The sequence below is a fragment of the Equus caballus genome, chromosome 18, assembly GCF_041296265.1.
Source record: "Equus caballus isolate H_3958 breed thoroughbred chromosome 18, TB-T2T, whole genome shotgun sequence".
Taxonomy (NCBI): Eukaryota; Metazoa; Chordata; class Mammalia; order Perissodactyla; family Equidae; genus Equus; species Equus caballus.
The window spans coordinates 80,599,630-80,616,667 of NC_091701.1; the positions used below are offsets into that span (position 1 = coordinate 80,599,630).

At 39.8% G+C, this 17,038-nt stretch overlaps 1 protein-coding gene across 13 annotated transcripts in view; it reads left to right on the forward strand.

The window, feature by feature from the left end:
- PARD3B (par-3 family cell polarity regulator beta) overlaps positions 1-17,038 on the forward strand; it is a 921,213-nt gene that overhangs the window by 741,490 nt on the left and 162,685 nt on the right. The window lies entirely within an intron of this gene.

Below are 17,038 nucleotides of genomic sequence, written 5' to 3' on the forward strand. Positions count from 1 at the left end.
CTTCACGACTACTTGAAGCTTGGGGAAAGACTGAGATTATGGCAAAGCCTGCACATAGTTTTAAGGATTCCATTCTGACTTCATTATGTATGATGTCAGATTGTCCAGTTTCCCTTGCTTATTAGGAACAATAGTTCTTGTAGCTTTCACAGAGTCAGTTTTCGCCCGTGTTTTAATACTTTGGTATGTGTGCTAAGAAAATCATGCTTATTCTTGGTGATTTCTAGGACAGAGCAGGCTGCGCATCTACCGTTAACCTTTGACCCCTATTTTGTGATCTATTCCGGTTGAGAAGGCTGACTTTATCAATAGTGAGGGAAAAAGCCTATTTAGTCCGTTCTCATTTCTGAGAGGTTGACAAGCTCGGTCCCAGGGTTGGTGGAGCTGTTCCAAGGAAATCGGGTGCTCTCCACTGTTGCTGCCTGTGCACCTGATGGAGCTGCCCCAAGGCGGGAATGGTGAATCCTCCGTCATAGCCCAAGATTCAGGAATCCCATAACATAAGATGGAACTCGGGCTACGATCTTAGTGCACGTATTGACAAAGACCTCACGTGGCGCGTCCACACCATCAATCCTTGCTGCTCCCCTGACTTCTCTTACTGAGGCTCCACATCCTTGCCTTATCTTCAGGAAACAGAGCTGTTTGCAAGAACGCAGACTTCACATTTTTTGTAGCTCAATACTTGCCTAGGATTGGGGGAAGGGGGGCATCTTAGTAGCTAGGGAATGGTGTGCCAGCTAGAATTGATAACTCATAAAATAAGGTGGGTTGTCTTTGAGCAGGAGTTCATTTCCTTTCTGGTTTTGCCTTTAGGAAGCAGGTGCCTGAGGGAGTTTTGTCCTTAAAAGCAGGGCTGTAAATTCGCCTCCGCTGGCTGTGTAGGCTTCAGGTCCAATTTTCTTAAAATACGTCTGGTCAAAATATTGAAAGAACTGTACTGTTAGCCTCCATTTAGGTCACTTCTCACACATGAACACGTAAAACACATCTGATACGGGTTTCCTAGAGACAACATTTTCTCAGTCGTGTGCGAGGGGAAGAAGCGGGAGTCGTCGATTTTATGGTTGGGTGCTGTAGGATTAATGACCAAGGGCATTTCAACAGCTCAGGGGCTGAGGGCCAGGGAAGATGAAGGTGGAGGCTGAACATTTGGCATTTCTCCCAACCCCAGGGTCCCGTTTCTTGGCTCTCCATCATCCATGGGAAACCAATTCACAACTCTTAAAGAACTCAGCGAGTATATCACTCTTCATGGCACGGCCATGGAAAAAAATAGAATAAAATAAGAAATAGCACGTAAAAGTTCACAAAGTTGTCCTTTTTTTGTAATACATTTGGAATTTGTTACCTTAAGATGATTCAGGCCTTCCTATTGCTTGCTCGTTTCATCCTAGCTGTCATAGATATGCTAGGTTGTCATTAACGTATCCGTTTTTCAAAGATTGGAAAGCACTTCAATAAAATGTATACTGTAGAGGGCTGAAGCCAGCTTGTACCAGCTGGTGAGAGACAAATATGAAGCTTTGAAGAATTTCGTGAGCTGATCGTTAAACTACTGGTAGTTTGAAATTGATCATGGTGGGATTATTTACGCCTCAGAAACTGGCAAATGTGATAAGTTGGATTTGTTTCTTTCAAAGAGCCAGTTTATCAACACACCCCTGTGAGTCCATACCAGCTCTATTTAGTGCATAACCAGGAAGAAATGATCAAAAATAAAGGCCAAAAAAAAAAAATACTCATCCAAATCCACACAGTGAAAGTGTGGTCCATGGACCACCTGCATCAGAATGAATCACTTGGGAGTGTGTTAAAAATGAAGACTCCTGAGTCCCACGCCAGATTTGCAGAATCAGAATTTGGGGGTTGGAGCCCAGGAATCCATGTTTCATAGGTAAGCCCACCGGGCTTTTTCAGCAATTCTAAACTCTGAGAACCACAGCCTTGGAAGAACAGGATTTGGCTGGAACATTAGAGTCAACTATTCTTATTCTATGAAAAATGATAGATTTTTTTCCCCAAGCAGATTGAATAACCTAGTCTAAAAATATTATCATCTTTCTCATGCACCCTCTCTGAAGTGTCCTACCTTACTGGCACAATGTTTTGCAAATAGAAGAGAAATCTCTGCTACTGCTCACTCACCTGAGGGAAAATGGATCCTTTTCCCCCACACTCTCCCCATCTCATGCACATAGAACTTACAAAAACAGTAAGTTCATTAAGAAAATTTTGGAAACATAAGAAAGTATGAAGAAGACTGTTAAAATCATGCATAGTTCCAACATAATTCCATAACACCATTAATACCTTTATGATCCTTTTACTATGTATATATTTCCTTCGAAAACTTGATATTCATACTGTATATACAATAGCTTACTTTTTTCACAGCATTGTGTTGTGAGCATTTCCCCATGTCATTAATGTTTTGAAAATACATCATTTTGAGGACTGCCTAATTTTGTATGAGATCAATATGCCATAACATTTATTTCCTGTTGTCAAACGTATAGTCTATTTCCGTTGTTCATTGTTCCCAGTAATACCTGGATGAGCATCCAGGTACAAAAGTCCTTACACATTACCTTTTAAATCATATAATTCCTGTTTGAAGGTTCAATTTCCTTGTAGCTGTTTTACCCAAAGGTTAATGTAACCTCAGCTCTAAATTTTAGGATTAGATCATCCCTCTCCATTCCTCCCATTATTTTTCTTCTGCTTTCCATATCTCGTCTTAATTTATCCACATATCTAATTTCTTATATGGAACTGTTTTGGTGCCCTATTAATAGCTTATTAATAACTATAGTGATGAAAAGGTCGAAATGGCCATCACAGGTAGGTTGAGTTACAAGAGTAGATTGGAGGAACATGGAGTCTAGAACAGTGGTTCTTAGCTGGGGAAGGGCAATCTTGCCCCCAAAAGAACATTTGACTATATCTGGAGACATTTATTGATTGTCGCAATTTCCAGGGTAGGTGGGGAAGGAGATGCCACTACCATGTGCTGGGGAGAGGCCAGGAATGGTGCCATACATCCTCCAGTGCACAAGACAGTCCCTGTCCCCAACAGTGAGTTATTCGACTCAAACTGTCAAGAGTGTGGAGGTTGAAAACCCTTGTTCTAACCCCTGGATGTCACGAAGAGTAAGAGTGCTCTCCTTGACATTAGAATTGCATTGTCTCGAGACACCCTGTAGATAACACAGAGAAATATACTCCAGATGACATAACCCCAGAAGGATTATTAGCTCTTTGAGAAACTGTACGCAAAGATTGCTAATGAATATTCCATGCATATAAGCTTGCAAGAAAAAAGTTTTTCTCAAAAATTTATTTTTATCGCTTGCCTACTGAGCATTGGCATCAATGTTGGTGCCTGTTGATCAGATTGTAAGTGCCAAGAAGCTGCAGGGGTTGATAATGTGTCCAATGCCAGAATCATCTGGAAAAATGGGCTGAATCAAACTTAAATGAACTTAATAGGAATAAATGTAAACTCTTGCTTTTAAATCCAAAAACGAACCATACAAACACAGGATGTGGAAGGTTTGACTTAATACCAAATGTATGAGAAATTTGCCTGATGGTTTTAGTTGAGGGTAAGTTTCGCATGAGTCAACATGAGGATGTACCTGCCAAATACTTAATCCAGTCCTAGGCTACGTTACTGGGAGTTCGTGTACAAAACAAAGGAAGCAACAATAATTCCTATTTCACACTGCTCAGATCACACCTGGACTATCCCGCTCCTCTCCCTCATACGGAGAATGGCAGCACTAAATCCGTGACATTGAAAAATGTGGAAGGACTTGGGCATGCATAGCCTGCAGAGTTAAAACTCAGTTGATTTTACTTGATTGAAGAACTTTCACGTAGAGGAGGAGGTAGATGTATTGTATAGCATCCACTCTCTTCTCTCTCTCTCTCTCTGTTTATTCATCCATTCATTTATTTTCTTGAGGATATTAGTGGGGAATTTTTTATTGAGGGTATGATAGTTTACAACCTTGTGAGATTTCAGTTGTACACTCTTATTTGCCAGTCATATTGTAGGTGCACCACTTTACCCTTTGTGTCCACCCCCAACCCCCCTTTCCTCTGGTAACCACTAATCTGTTCTCTTTGTCCACATGTTTGTTTATCTTCCACATATGAGTGGAGTCATACAGAGATTGTCTTTCTCTATCTGGCTTATTTTGCTTAACATAATACCCTCAAGGTCCATCCGTGTTGTTGTGAATGGGACTATTTTATCCTTTTTTATTGCTGAGTAGTATTCCATCGTATATATATACCATATCTTCTTTATCCAGTCGTCAGTCAATTAGCACTTAGGTTGCTTCCACATCTTGGCTATTGAATAAGGCTGCAATGAACATAGGGGCACACAGGTTTCTTTGAATTGCTGATTTCAAGTTCTTTGGATAGATATGGGGAATTATTTTGAGAGATGCAGCCTTCAGCTTAATAGAAGGGAAAACACAACAATTAGAGTGCCTCATGAGACAGTGAGTTCGTTGACAATGGAAATGTCTAATGAGAGACTGAAGATTACATTGAGAAAGGATTAGTGATCAGGAAAGTATTGAACTAGATCAGAGGTTCATAAACTTCAGTCACTGGTTTAGTACCTTCACTGTCTTATTTATAGTTATGTATATTCAAATAAAAATACTACATAAATGAAAAACTGCATAAGTTAAAGTACGTTAAGCTACGTACTATCTAAGGTCATCAGTGTATTATTGATGCTGCGTTTGTCCTAAGCTGGTCCCTACAGTCTTCCTCAGATCTTAGGGTCAGAGAAATATATAAACATCCGAGTCCAGAAGCATTTGCTTTGAATTTCCGAGACACGCCTTTCTGTGGACTTGCTGCGGCGTTCGCTCTCAGCAGTGTGCGCGCTATTCTTATCTGAGTGTATAAGCCCAAGTTTCTTGCTCAGAATTGTGTTCTAGGACTTCCTTAGTCTCATGTTTGATCTCCTGAGCTGATCACGTGTCCTCTCCTGGCACGAGTCAAACAGTCCATTGCACCAAAGCCCTATTTTAAATAAACTCATCATTTTGTTCATGCTTCAGTGAGATTGGCCGTAATAAAACATTAGTTCCAGTGACTATATCCATGGCTAGGATGAACCCAGTGTTATATTCAAAGATGATTTCTCCTAGAATTTTTTACCGAGCTAAATTAAATTAGCATTTCCAAACATTCGGACTATATAAATTAGTATGGTAAGCTGAAAGCAAGAGATTGTCTTAACAAGTCAGTAAACATTTTTTGTTGTTTAATTCTAAGACTTTAAGGTAAATTCATAACCTTCTGCCAAGTGTTAACCAGGTTCTTGAACCTATAAAGTACCTAACTACATGCATGTCGCACTTGTATTAATACCTACTCGAAAGTCAGGTGGAGATTGGTTAAAGGAAAATATGTTCCCTTCATTTATTTAGGATTATTGTAGTGGGGGAAAAAAAATCTCCGTTGACACCAAAGGCTGTCTTTCATTAAAGTCCCGTATTACTGACTGTGAAATAAAATTTCACTAAATGAAACTTCTTACTAAAGCTAGGGGGAAGAGTTTAATAACATAAGAGTTTGCACTCTAAGATCTTCAGTTACTCTTATACGATGTCAGAGTTTATTTTGCAAGGGAGCTCATTTACTGTGTTAGTGAAACGTTGTTTTTGTAGACCTTAGTAGAATCTTAGTAGATCAATGGGGAGATGAGGGGGAAAGAGCGAGCTCTCCAGCTCCAGCATTGAGAAGTCTGAGCACATATGGCTCTTGTTTTCAACAACTGGCCTGAACGGAATGCGTAAGTGAGAGCGAGGCGAAGATTTAGGAAAGTTCATCGGTTTCAGTGTCTGAATTCAAAGTTCTTAGTTTCCTTTCCTTCAGGAAGCCTTCCAAGAACTGCCCTGGCTCCTCCCTGGCCTTATCAGCTGAGCTGCTTGTGGCCTGTTCCCTTAGTTTAAATCAATACATGTGTTTTTGATATTTGGCAAACCAAGATTTAATTATGCAGCTGCAAGTTCCCCACATAAACGAAATGCGTCTTAGAGAAATAAAAACGTTCAGAAACCATTTATACAGTTTGAGAATACAAGAGGGTGAAAAGCTATTCCCAGCCTCTCAGCATTTTATTTAATTATGGGAGATTTTTATGTTACTGGAAATTGAAATGAAAACCAGAATAAGGCTAGAGTTTATCCAACATTTGTTCATACTGAAAATTGAAGATGCTTATTATATTCTAAGAAAGAAAAGGACAGTATATTCTGAATAAATATTTTGGCTGTAACCTATGTAAGTATTGCTCTCCTACATACATAAAGCTGCAAATGAATTGATAGAGTTTTCTCATTATTGTATCCTAAAAAGAGTGCATATTTTATTAAAGAAACCAGAAAGTTGATTTCTTTAATTTGCCAAGAGACTCTCTATAATTAATTATTTACTGAACTTAAACTTTGGCACTATTTAAACTGTTGAAAACACCCTTGTTTTGGCATGATTACATACAAATGATTAATTCAGCATGATTTCACTCCTCACTGAATATCCTTGTCTTTTGCAGTAGAATTTGCTAGATCCTGTGGTGTGGGCAAAATAAAATGTTGGAATGATTCCCGGTTTTAATAGTCCCAATTTATTATTACCACTGAATCCAGATCAGATCATGGACTGGATTAGATCCCAGTTTTTCAAAATACCCCAATTTATGGCTCCCTTAGAATCCTGATAAGAATGTGTATTTGGATAAGGCTTTGGTTGGCTAAAAGAGATCCAGTTAATTACTTTTAGATTCTTATTAGATCATCACTTCATGGAAGTTATGAAAAATATTACTAGATAGTGTTTCTCAGGACAAGATGGTGTTCTCATTTTATGCTGCCAGAAAGAAGCTATCAGATTTCTGTTTTTCATAGTACTAACCATCTCAGTGAATGAGAAAAGATTTGCCATATCCCAGTAATTACTATCGATGTTGTGTTAGGGTCGGGATAGCCTCCTTTGCTAGAAGAAGAATTAAAAACAGAGAGGGAGAGCACAAACACAGGGCAGTGGCTCAAACACCCCGCCGCCTTCAGGGGCCATCTTTCAAGGTTTGCGTCTTATTTAGGGGATGAGAGAGTGAGACACAGGGCTGCAGGTGGCTTTACCGTCTGTACCTTTATGTGATCTTCATAACACCTATCTTCTCAGAAGTGCTTGTGGTCACCAATCAAATTTGGCACATTACCATATTCCTATAGACAAGAGATGAGAACACCTACATCCTAATGCCATGCCAGCATTTTTTATGAGCCAAAATCCCTTTATGGAGCTCGAATCAATGTTAGAAGTGCTGTATTAGCAACTGCTTGTCAGCTGAGCTGGATTAATACATAAAATGAATCACTTGACTGGCATGCTTTCCAATAGTCATTTAGACAAACTTCTAAGATTAAAGTACACCAGCTCTTTAAAAAGTGTTTGTAAGGATACTCTTATATTCAAATACCCTGGAGTGACGTATTATATTACTGTATTCAATTGAAGTGCTGTTGAAATACATTCTGAAAAGGAATTATACTAAACTACCCTGAGCGATTCCACAGAAATGTTTAGAATATCTGATCTGATAAAAATTTGGAAAGAAGTTCTAAATTCTGTTGATTTAGATATTTGGTTTTAAGATACAGTATGCATAAAAATATATTAGCATAATAAACAAGCTTTGATAATTCTCTGGATTGTAAGCCCACCAGAGATACAGCTGTGTTTGGTTCAGTGGCGGTTACATTGTAACAGTGGCAGAATTTGAGAAGAGCGTTTCCTGTGAAAGCTTTGGGCAATTATAACCAGGTAGAAGGCCATTTGGTGATCAGAATTTAGGAATGACAGTCCTATACCCCCTTTATCCATTGTTCTCGTGCCTTTGGATAAGCCACTTTTGAGGATGTATTCTTAAAGTCTCTCTTTTTATTACCATGAAATGAAATGGTAACAATAATCCTTTAAGGCCTCAGGTTTATACATTGTGTTTGGATAGAATGCTCTTTAAATGCTAAGTTCCTTTGGAGAAAAAAATTGGAATAAATAAAAGTTAAGGGAATCCAGAATATTTACTGTGGACTAGTTTGGGGCTGGGCAATGCACAAGTAAACTTAATTTGCTAGAAGTGCTCTGAAAAACATTGACAAATCAAACTTCCATAAGTCAAATAGTATTTTCTACAATTTCTAAAGCGTCTCATCTTCCTTTCTTATTTGGACGTATGCTATGTTGTGTCGTGTTTTGGAAAGCTTCCACGACGACACATCCACTCTGGAGGCCAAGATTATTTTTCACATAGGTTGGCAAACTCTGCAAGTTGAAAGGATATTCAACCTATTGTCTCCAGAACCTGCATTTTTCCCTCCTCATGTCCTTTATGTAGAAATCTAATGTAGGCCTGTGATTTGCAAACGTCAAACTTTGAGTGTGTTTTTTCCAAATTTCCTGGGCAGTTTTTTATACCAGTGTTTTCAACTGGGAATGATATTCTCCCAGGGGGCATTGGACAAGCTCTGAAGATAGTTTTAGTTGTCACGCTAGGAGGGAGGTGCTGCTGAAATCTAGTAGGTATAGAACAGGGTATTTCTCACCCTCCTGCAACACTTAGGATAGCCCCCTACAAGGATGAATTACCAGGCCCCGAATATCAGTTGTGCCAAGGCTGAGAAACCCTGTTTTAAATGAATAGATAGTTAGATAAGATAGATATAGACAGAAATATTCTATCAATATTCAGTGCATCTGCAGTTGAGGCTGAGGATGTGTATTTTAAAGCTATTTCCCAGGTGACTGTTGTTTACAGCTATGTTTGGGACCCAGTGGCCTAGGTGGTGGTCCAGGGGAGGCGTGTGGCCAAGTGGAAAGGTTACAAGACCCCAGAGTGGGTTGGACCTGGCTGAAGACCTGACTCTGCCTGAGCACGCTGTCAAGGTGCTTAACTGCCTGGAGCCTCTGTGTCCTCATCTGTGAGATGAGAATCTGCCTCCCAGACTGCTGTGAAAAGTACATTTATGAAGCACCTGGTTCACTCCAGGTGCTCAGGGTTATTTGCTGACCAGCCCTGGGGACTGAAGACCCCAGATAATCCATCCTATAGCCTTTGGAGCCCAGAATGCTCTGAGACACACCATCTGTGAAAGTTGCTGAGTTGGATACTATCGTGATGAAGGCCAACTTGAATGCAGACTCTGCCCAGCTGGGAGTCCTGCCAGATACTTCCATTCAAGAAGCTTCTCCTCATTTCTTATTGATACCCCGTTGGAAGTTGCTCCTCAAGCATCGTGGGCTTGGCATGAGATGGCAGTGCAGTAGCGGAGGAGTGCTGGCTGCAACCGGTGCTTGGCAGCCATGGAAACAAATTCAGGGAGGAGGGAATGGCATGGGTTACTGCCGCTTCTCCAAGTCCACGGGGGGCATAACTGCAGGAAACACTTGTAACCATGGCCATTAAATTCACAGAATCCTCACATTTGCATTTCTGTTATATGTGTTACATTAGCGGGGCTCACTCTGGTCTTCTAATAGTTCAAATCCAGTCTTTGGTAGAAATGGAATGCACGTGACCTCTTCTTCCCTTTGGCTCTCTCCCACCTGCCTGTCTTTTGCCCTGTAGTTTAATTACCTAACGACTTTACAGGGCATCTGAGTTGACTTCAGATCTATCTCCAGAAGAACCTGACCCCTTTCCCAGGCTCAAACTCCTGCCTCCTTCTGCTCTGTGTCCTTTGTTTGATTTCAGTATTGAGAGTTAAAGAGGTTGATGAGGTTTCGGCTATGGCACAAGTCTGCTTTTCCAAGAGGTCGCTTTGAAGGGTCTTAAAACACACACACACACACACAACAGTAATAACAATTGGCCATTGAGATGGAAGCTGTAAGTATTCCTGTTCTTGGAGGAACATATGTAAATAGTAATTTATGAAATCATAGTTTCTTGAAGCAGAGACTGTTAAGTGTGACAGGTTGGAGAAGAGTGGATCAGTAACAATAGCTTTGATCAAAGTCATTCCTCTCTCCAAATCTTTCAGTGGCTGTCTACTGCCTGCTGCATACCGTCCAAACTCCTTGGCTGAGTGTATGAGACTGTAGCCCAGCCTTTCAATCATAACTTCCATCCCTGGCCAAGAGGACATGTATCCCCAGCCTGTCTGGAATTTTCACTTTTCCTGAGGTCACCATAGCCCCTGCCAATCTCTCTGCCATTCTGAATAACATCTCCCTTCCTGGCATGCCCTCCTTCTGCCTCAGTTGGTCCAAATCACTGGAAATTCAGTGAAATGTCACTTCCTCTCTTATACCTTCTCATACTGCCTAAGTTGGAGAAAATTCTTCCACTAAATAATGTGGGTCAAGTCACTTAATTTTCCTAAGCTTCAGTTTCTTTAACTGCAGTATGGGTATATAACTATCCTAGGATGGTTGTGGTATATAGCCATTGTAGCATCCTAATATCATTGTAAGGATCAAGTGGGACACTGAGGTGAAGCCTTCAGAATGGTGCCAGGCAGAGAGATGTTCAGTCAGCGATGATCTCACCATTTTCCTTAGAGACAGTCTTTATTTGAAAGAGAATGAGCGTCAGCATCAAATAGCATTGGACTCGAAGCCTGACTCTTCTCTGCTCTAGCTGTGTGATCGTGCATATTTTGCTGAAATCTTCTCAGCCTCAGCTTCCTCATTTGGAAAATAAAAAATGAAAAAAAAGAAATAATATCTAGCCTTCAGAGTTCCTGTGAAATTTACATAAGATGGACTCCTTAAAGCACCTAGAGCAGTGCTTGGTGCACAGTACACACACGTTGTTATTATTATTGTTGTGATGTTGCTGCATTGAATTGTAGATGTTTGTCATTACACACATGGCTCTCCCTTACTAGCCTGTAATTTTCTTGAGGTGAGGACCACATCATAATCATTTTTCTCTTTCTCTTAGCGTCTAATACATTATGTTTCACAGAGTTGGCACTCAGTAAGCAGTTGTTGAATAATGGATGAATGAATGAATGAACAGATATAAAACTGCACTGATTTTAATTTTATTTTTGAAGTGAATAATTGCTAGAATGGAACTAAGAGGCAGAATAGGCTAAATCCATGGTTGACAAAGCTATATAATTCAGAGAAATAAGACTTTCCCCTGGGCTATGAAATGGTATCAAGAAGCAAGAGGTCATTTGTAACTGGGAAAAGAATAGTTGCAATGGATGGTTGACGCACAGAGGCCAGCCCAACAGAACCATCGACACCTGTTTCTCTATCACTGAACCAGATCCTGGGAGACAAGACTTTACAGTGAATGAAGTGCATCCATTTCACAAACAAATGGAAATGCCATGAGCCTAGACAGGTTTGTTTTTAGGACGGGAGGCGGGGGGGGGGGGGGTGGGGGCGGTGCGGTGGGGGACGGCTTTTGCTCACATCCTTTTCCATTGGCTTAAATTTAACCAGTTGAAATTATTTTTAAGTACCATTCACTTCAACCTTTTAAAATGGAAGATTTGCCTCTTTAGGGAAAACTGAATTTGACTATAGATGAGGCACACTGTCCTTGGCTTATTCTCCATCAGAGGAGGATCTTTTTTGTGCTGAATGTTGAGCCGTTTCAATCAGAATTCACAGTGAGATTGCATTTCAGGGGGCAAGCATGAGAACATGTAATGGAAGTAGGGCATCGTGAAAAGTGGCAACAGCCATTTGTAATATCCCAGATGCCACGGAGCTGCTCTCAGGGAGGCAATGTTACTAGAGTCCTGGTCCACAACAAGAAATCCACATCACCATTAAATTAGAGTCTTTACCTTATGAGATAATTTCTTATTATTCACTCTCCTGCAATTTCATGTCTTTCCTTCTTGTCTAGAGCCTAATTTTCTTGAGGCATAGATTGTAACTTCTGCTTGCTTCAATTCCTTACATCTCAGTAGATAAAAGATATTTAGTAAAGTCCTGGTTGACTTAAAAGTGTAAAATAATGTCAGATTTAAAATGTTACCTATGTAATTTTAAAAATTGATGAACTCCTAATAAACAATGGGAAAATAATTAGGAACTATATATTAAAATGTATTGCCTAAAATTCTTGTTTGTTAAAGTATAGCATTCTGCTTAAAAATTACCCTGATTATAATAATAAGCACCAGTTTTAAAAAATAAAAAACAAATGAGTAGATAAGGAGTTGCTTAGACAAATCATTTTTTAAAATAATAGTGAACTCTATTATTGACAGTATCAACAGCTAATTAAAAATTCTATTAGTGAAGATGTAAAAGATGGCACATTTCCAATTCAGATTGACACCGAGGACATAGACATAATTGATATTTGTTCAATAATCCTAAAATGTTTCACAGTGTCTAATAGAAGCTGTGAAAGCTAGAGAAAGTTTCAAGTGCTAAAAAATATGTATTCCAGGCACTTAAAGATATTTTCAGATCAAATAATGTGTCTTTGCAAAAAAGTATAACGTTTTAGCTGAATGAGCATCAAAGGATATTTTAGAGGTTGACTTTGTTTAAAAATCACTAAGTCAAGAAAATGCATAGAGTAATTCATGTGTTTTTAAACTGGTTACAGTGGATGAATAAGAAAGTCAAAAGAGGATAATTTACTAGTTGGACTTTTAAATTTCAGAGCTGCATTTTGTAACAGTCACATAAATGAATGCATATTGAAAAAAATTCTGCAATGACCATTAAATATTCCACTTTGGAAAAAACAAGATCATAGCTTTAACAAAATGCTTTAGTCTTATAGTTGGCTGCTTTTGATATTATTAAACCCAAATTGAATATGTTCCTGTATTTTTTTACACAGCAGGTTAAAAACTTGGTGTAGTAATTTTTCTAGTTTTTAACAATCGGTTCTATCCCTAATAATTGTAGACTTACCTTGCCAATTTCAAAAGATGGACAAGTAAGGCCTGAGAGAGAAAGGTATTAAGTGAAACCAGAACATTTTACAGAATGTTAAGAAATGGGCAGTCAGTTCTTGAGGAAGCATAATTCTTCTTTTCGCCAGCAAACAAAAATTCAATGCCAAGAAAACTGACATTATGCTAAGATATTCCATGCCTCAAATATGTATATGACTTTAGATAAAAATGAATGCCTAATTTCAGTGACCAATTCATATCACCAAATGAAAAATATTCAGAGGAAATAAATATCCTCTACTGGAGCTAGTCATGCAACCCTCATTGATCAATCTGAAATAACCTCCTGCAGATATCAGTTACCGCGGTTCACACTAGTAGATCACATAAGCTTGGCTCCACTGAAGTTCAAAAGAATAAAAAAAAATTGTGACATAATAAACCAATATGGTGTGTGAACCAAGATGGAAATTTAAGTTATCAAAGATATGCTTGGAGATTTAGCTTTTAAGCAGGAGAGAGCAACACATTTGACTAAAAGCATGCCAATTAAGAAGGGAAAATTGAGGAAGATCTCCAACTATCACATATTAAAAATAAAATGTGTAGTATGTTTTTGCAACTTTTCTGGAGCATTTGAAAACATATGAAACTATATAGACATGTTTATGATTCTATTTACACATTCGTTTTTACATTGCCTTATAATCAGATGACATGAAAGGAAGTTTTTCATCTAAAGGAATATGAGAAGCAGTTTCAGGCATAGACTAGCTGAGGAGTTCTTTAGTTTTATTTTATAACTTTGTGGCATCTGAGGACATCTTTCCTGTATTAAGAGAGCTTAGCTGACTGAAAGCCGTGCTGTTCGTGGGACTGCCTGTGATGCTATGACCCTGCATGTGTCTGTGTGTGTGTCTTTGTCTGAGGTTGATAATTGCACAGATGGTCTGCGTATAGGTTTAATAGTACCCGTGCTATATTTCTCAGTGTAACTTCTCCAGCATTTCATAACCGTTCCTTGACTGATTGAAAAAGTAGCGGTTTTCAAGTGTAAATCAATGATTAATTGCACGACATCAGTTTACATTGTGCATAAAAGGATACCTGTGAAGAGATTGGGTACTTGGAGGAAGAGTGAGGTGTTGCTAAGAGAAGGAGAAACATGGCGGCGGGGGTGCAGGTGGGGGTCGCCGGGGGCAGAGGTGGCTGGCAACAGCCTGTGGGAGGCTGCAGTCCCTCTTCCACACCTCATCTCTGAAATGCAGCTGGCAGCCTGCGCCTACGGGTGAGCAGAAGTGTCTTTGTTAACTTTGTTAAATGAATATAGCTGGTTGGTTCAGTGAGTTCAGGTACCATGCTAATAAGGTTAATATTATAAAAACTATACCCCTTTATGAGCCATTGATGCATTGAAAACTCAGCTAACACCCACTGTGGTCCAAGCACTGCAAGAGATGCTAAGGACTCAGAGATTAACTTTCCTAAAAGCAGGAAAAGGAAGTCTTTGTCATCAAGCAGTTCACAGTTCTTCTAAATAGCCCCGAGCAGTACCTCCAACCCTAGATGGACTTAAAATGGGTTTTAAAATGGATGGATTTAAAATGGGTTTCTTGGGCAAAGGCCTTCAAGCTCAGGGAACAAGTGAACATCTATTTTCAGGAGAACCTGAGAAGACACTGGAGCTTGTCTTCTTTATATACAGAAGGTGGCATGAGCCGTTCCCCCATATCTGTCAAGCGCATGTGTCTGTACCTCTTCCTCATAGCCCTCCAGCCTGATCCCCATACGCCAGAAGCTTCCTTGGAAGATCAGTCAGCTCCTTTGCCATTCACTGAAGTGCGGGAATGTTTCTGCATCTGCTCTGTGTTCAACGGTCCTGGGCGCCATTCAGGCAGGACGGACGCTCGAGGCTGGCCTTCTCCAGGGCCCTCAGCTGCTGTCTTTGCTGAGTCCCACTGCTTCCCCGGCATTGTCAGAACTAACACGCCTGCTTCTTTCTAACTGGCAGCACTCATTTGGATAAACTGTTTCTAATCCTCACCATCTTGTATTCACTTTCTTTTTCTTTTTCTTTTCTCTTATTTATTTTTCACACTTCTCACACAAAAGGTCACCTTTAGTTAATCTCTTTAGTTGAAGAGTTCCCAATTTCAGTCCTGAAAGCATGTAGGAAACATCTGTATCTTGATGAATTTTAATATTTTTGGTCATCTGGAGAACTAACATAATCTGTTTTACATCCGGGACCTTTTTCCTCGGGGTACACCATCATGTCTTTGAATCTGGAGTTAAATTGAAGTTATATGGCATTTTTCCACTAAGGTTTGGGTAGATCCTTTCTGCTATGACTCACTTTTGACTTTTTAATTCTTTTTGGCCTGAACTCTTCAGTAATTCAGCAAACGTTAATTGAGCAGCTAGACACTTCCAGGAAATAGCAAGACGAGCGAAATACAATCAAGTCCCAGCCCTCAATAAGCTCGTGACTGAGAGAGAGGAGAGACCAACCTGTCACTAGTCACAATAAAGTTAAACTGTGATGGGTGCTGTAGTGGGGTATGAAAACGCGGTAAGATGGCGGAGAAGGCAGCCACGAAAACAGTGTTGTGGCTGGGACGATAGAATCGACCTTCCAGACCTTCTTTATCGTCCTGTATTTCTAGACACTTGCAATAAAATCATTAAAACCAGTTATAAAGTGCAGCTTAACCGTGCAGCAAATTGAGAGAGACTTTTACAAATTTAGATTCTTAGTCCCATCAATAATATATGATATTTTTGCTGCTAACTAGAGAGGAATTTGAAACTCAGGAAAAAATTTCATTTGAAACCTAAGGGATTTTCTGAGCAATTTGGGTGCTTTCTGTTATAGTTTCTTTCTCTAAAGCTGACAGAGGAAGAGTTGAAAAGTTTAGGGCAAAACTTTCTGGGGAAATAGCGGTTAACTGAGTCGGGGGATCACTTTGCGTCCTAAGTTGATGTGACTGAAGACGTATTCTGCAGCCGAATATAAAATTTCTTTAAATATTTTAACTATGAACTATAATAATTTTATTAGCCTGGAAAGTTTTGCCAAAATGTTTCTGTTGGTAGGTGGGTTACATGCTATCTGTTGTCTATGGGTCTATGTGCTACGTGTGTATAGCATAATATAGCAGGATAATCAAGAACGGTAGAGCAGGCTGAACTTTTGCTACAATTTAGAAAAACTGAAGATGCTAACTGGGGTGACAAAAGGCCATTTTCCCCCTTGTCCCTGTATTGCCATAGGGATGAGGGACTCGGGCTGCCTGAACAAGCAAGTCCCATAGTCCATGCAATTCACTTACCCTTTAAACCTTGTCAAGTTAGTCATTGTGCCAAAACTTCATTAATCTGGATTCAACCAACCACATTTTTTTATAGTCTTGTGAACATGCCACTCATAGGGGACTAAAATGGGAGGGGAGAATCGAGAGAATGTAAGACCCCTCCCCAGTGCGCAAGTTCAGTTAGGGCAAGTTCAAGGATTCGTATATCTTGGAAAGATTTGCAGCCAACAGATTCAAACCAAAAGCATTTGCTCTTTGCTCTCAGTCAAGCTGAAAATTCAATTAGCCACAGGACCCCTGGCCCCTGAGCATTCCAGCCAGTCCAGGTTACATAGCATTTATTCAAAGTGTCTACTCGATCTGGGGTTCCAGGTGGAACCGCGGAGGAGCAGGACGAACGGTGTATATGCTTCTCAAGTGCTACCAGTTGTCTGTGCGTGTCACAGGGCGTAAGGATCTGTCTCTCTGCTACTTCAGGTCTCCTCTGTCAGGACTTGTTATTATCATTGCTAACAATCGTTGTTTTTTATGTGCCAACAACACTGTTCTAATAATTTTAGTTGAATGAAGTCATTTAGCCTTCTCTCTTTGAGGTAAGTGCTACTACAGTTCTCCTTTTACAGGTGACAGAGAGGTTAAATAATTTGCCCATGGTCACAAAATTAGAAAGTGGCAAGCCTTGGTTTCAAGCTGGCTGGCTCCTTACACCATCCTTCTTATCCATTTCTGAAACAGCAGTGTTAGCGTCTCCATCAGCTGCCAGTCTACTTGGAAAAGGGCTTCCTTCGGTGGAACTGTGTG